This window comes from Scardinius erythrophthalmus (genome assembly GCF_964197995.2).
Source record: "Scardinius erythrophthalmus genome assembly, chromosome: 8".
Lineage (NCBI taxonomy): Eukaryota > Metazoa > Chordata > Actinopteri > Cypriniformes > Leuciscidae > Scardinius > Scardinius erythrophthalmus.
In genome coordinates this window covers 43,815,011-43,819,256 of record NC_138228.1, presented here as the reverse complement: position 1 = coordinate 43,819,256, position 4,246 = coordinate 43,815,011, and positions in this window count along the sequence as shown.

Below are 4,246 nucleotides of genomic sequence, written 5' to 3'. Positions count from 1 at the left end.
GACCTTATCAACAAAAAGAAGAAAGTCCAAGCTACCATGAAAAATGCTGAAGATCAGTCTGCAGTGATGGCAGCGGTGAACATACCGAACCCAGCTGCACAAGCCATGCCGCAGGCACCAGCCCCTATGGGTCAGAGCACTTCCAACACCCCAGGAAATCAACAACAGCCAAGTGCACCAATTGTGATATACCTGCCTGAACAGCAAAACAACAGAAATAGAGCAATGCCAGGAAGAGGACGAGGAAGAGGAAGAGAATACAACAATCAACAAAGAACACAAGACATTCAAGGCATATGTTGGGGGTGCAACCAGCCTGGACATATCAAGAGAAACTGTTGTATTAACCCATGGCCCCAAAATGAACCGCTGCGTGACCAGATGTACCAACCATGGCAACAGACTAATCAGAACCAGCAGAACAGTTAAAAAAAATCAAGTGTGCCATAATCTGAGTTTCATTGTACAATGATATATGACCCCCTTAGAAACCCGAGATTAGAAAATGACTGGTTAGAAAAAACGAGGGGACAGAAAGTATATTTGAATTCAAATTATATAATCGTAGGACCAGAAGGGGCAGCATTGCAAATTGAAGAATGTGACTTTACTAAAACATGGTTTAGAGTAGACGATTCAATCCCACATGTTACTCTATACCTGAATGAAGGGTGTCAAGCGAAAGACTTAGGCCCAATGATGATGAAAGTCACAGAAAAACAGTGGGAAGCCACTGAAAACCCTTTCATTTTTCAAACACCAGATATGACACATCTTAAAATTATATGCTCAACCAACATGTTAGGGATCCCTAAATTGATAGTAGAGACAGAAAAGAAAGATGAATTGAAGTCAAAAATGGAGGACCTGATATTGGATGTGGAACAAAAGGTACCACTACAATTGTGGTCTAATCATGACACAGATGTGGGCCTGGTGAAGTCAGCAAATCCTATTAGGATTAGAGTCAAATCAGGAGTGCAACTGCCAAGAAAACCACAATACTCACTAAAGCGAGAAGCAGTAGAAGGAATTAGAAAAACAATCGATGGATTGGAGTGTTGGTTGAAATTGTTAGTTATTGTAACGCCTATTCTACCAGTTGAAAAGGCCAATAAGTCAAAATGGAGATTAGTCGATGATTTAAGGGCAGTCAATGAGATAGTGGAAGAAGATAGTGGCCGGCAGAAGTCCCAAATCCACATACGCTATTGAAAAAAATGTTCCACCTGCTGCTCATTATTTCACTGTAATAGATCTCTGTTCTGCATTTTTCAGCATCCCTTTAGCGTATGATAGCAGACAACTTTTTTCCTTCACTTACCAAGGTAAACCATATACATACACTAGGATGCCCTAAAGATTTAAACACTCACCACTTGGTCTTGGAACAAATCCTGAAGCTTGATTTGGAAGATTTAAGCATATTATAGCACCAAATTGGATAATGTTGCTCAAGGCTACCCACCATGCTATCATCAAGACGTGGACTGATTTAATAGAACAATGACGTTTTGTTTTAACCCAAGCTAGATGTTTGACATACTCCACTTTACTAACATATTCTGATGATACAATAAAGAGATTTACTGCAGCAAACCCAGCTAATTTTGTCCAGCTAGAGGGGGAGGGAACACCTCATGAATGTGTTTCTGCCTCTCTGGCCTTTACTCGTCTGAGACCAGATTTGGAATCAACACCAAATGTTGATGCAGACGTGGACTATTTTGTAGATGGCTCGAGCTTCAGAGACCACTTAGGCAATCATGCTGGTTTTGCTGTTGTACAAAGAGATGGAGATGATTTCAATTCTGTTGTGATGCAGCATTGTGAACAACCTTGCTCAGCACAATTGGCCAAACTAAAAGCGCTTACTGAAGCTTGCATGTTGGCTAAAAACAAAGAAGCCAACATCTATACCGAATCTGCATATGCCAATGACGTATGTCATCTGTTTAGTGCAGTATGGAAACAAAGAGGATTCAAAAAGAGTGATGGAACCCCAATCCAACATGGGGACCAAATTACTAAACTAATCACAGCTATGATGTTTCCAAACAAATTGGCCATTATCAAGTGTCAAGCTCATAAATAAGGCAATGACTTTGTGATCAAAGGTAAAAATGCGGCCGATATACAGGCTAAACAAGCCTCAGGATGTCAATTAGCAGTTATGACACCGTCTGTTCTGACTACTGTCCCTACCTACTGTAGACAGCATTGCTCAAATGCAATCCAGAGCCTCTTGATCTGAAATACATATATGGCAGCAAAGGGGGGCGACAAGAGAGACACTAACAATATATGGAGATCACATGAAGGCCATATGATAGACCCCACCCCATTGCTTAACATTTTAATTCCAGATGCACATGGTGTTGACCATTGCGCAAGGGGGGAGATTAGATTATTAGAAAAATAAAATTAGAAAAATAAAAAAGACAAAGATTCACAAAATAATGTCAGAAAAGGAATAGCAACTCCAATAGGCTCTATCCCAGTTCAAGAAGGACCCTTTAAACATCTAGTGATGGATTATGTGGACATGATAAAATCAGTAAGAGGAAAAGATACAGAGACAGATCTGTTTTCGTAGACAGATTTAGCATATGGGTCGAAGCAGAACCCTCAGCAGACCAAGAAGCATAAACTGATAAAATTTTAACCAAAGAAGTCATCCCAAGATTTGGCATACCATTTCAGATTAGCTCTGACAATCAACAGAACAATTAAGACTAAGATCAAGCAATGGATGCCTTAGGCCATCAGCTAAAATACACCAGCAAAATGACATGGCAAAACAGACAAGCTCTGAATTGGCTACTGGCAGAAAAAGGAGGGGTATGTGTGATGTTTGGAATTGACTGTTGCACCTTTATTCCGAATAATACAGCCCCTGATGGAGCTTTTACTAGGGCCATGAAGAAGCTGAAGGATCTGAGACAAGAAGTTGCTGAAAATGCGGGGAAAGACAGAGACGTTGGATACTGGTTTGATTCTGTATTTGGGTCTTGGAAAGAATGGTTCATTAAGGTGGGAATAATAATAGCTGTGGCTGTTGTTATGTTTCTTTTGTTGTTCTGCTGTGTTGTGCCTTTTCTCAGATCCATGCTAGCCAACGTGGCCGCCAAACAGATGATTAATGTGTCAGTCAAACCATCTGGAGTTGACATCGGGTGCACAAACACAAGAGTGCACCAAATTGGGCCAGGACTGGACGAGCTAGATGACTTCCTGTAAAAAGTCCTGGTGGAGGAGTAAGGAAGAGGGTGCCTTTTTATTCTTGTTTTTTTTTTACTTTACTATTATTGGGTTTAACAATTTGATACTGTTTTTGATAGAGAGGTAGGTAGCCACACTGTGTATTTTATTTTTGGGGTAAAATTAGACAGATCACTAGAACATGAGTAGAGTAGGGAGTTAGTTAGAGGGGTTTTAATTGTTTCTTTGATTTTTATAAAGGACCCCTTCCTGAGTGTTTTCTTTTTTACACTTATAATCCTACTGAGAATATTTTTACATATAATTACACTAACTGTCACAAATATGAATATGTGAATGAGATTGGACGATACAAGGTTTGAAGCAGGTCATTGCCCGTGGTACGAGGTAATGCAACCAGATATAAAGTTTTTTACTATTTTTATCACTTACTAATCATTTTACTCTTATAACAGAGTTCTTTTAATTATTTTAAAGTTTTTTTATGAATCAAAAGTGAAGTACATGCATTAGACTTCTGGTAAATGTTTCCACGGGGTAAAAAGAGAAATTAATTACAAGCGTGGTCGCCAATTGCCGGACCAGCAAGGGCAGACTCAACTGGTGGTTTAAAAACCCACTGTCTGCTCCAACACCAGATAGTGCCCAGGGCACCTCTGGCAACGATGGAGGAACCCAGATAGCACTCCAGGCCACTGGAAGTGCCTGTGCAGTTCCTCTGGCACCGTGGTATAATCTTAATTTTAAGTCTATACACTGAGATATGTTGATTATGCTGAAAAATCAAATGTTTGAAGTAATCTATCCCTTCAAGACTGATAATAGAAAAGGAAGGTAGGATCTTTTACCCCACTCTAGTCGAGTGGGGGCGGAGATGTTTGGTCTCACTATTCCTCCAGGGTGTACCTTCGTGAGTGGGCCTATTGATAAGAAAGATGGATGGTCTATACTGGCCATGATTGAAAGATAATGGAGAGAAGCCTGATCATGAAGATACATTCTGGGACAGAAATGAAGGTGGGAC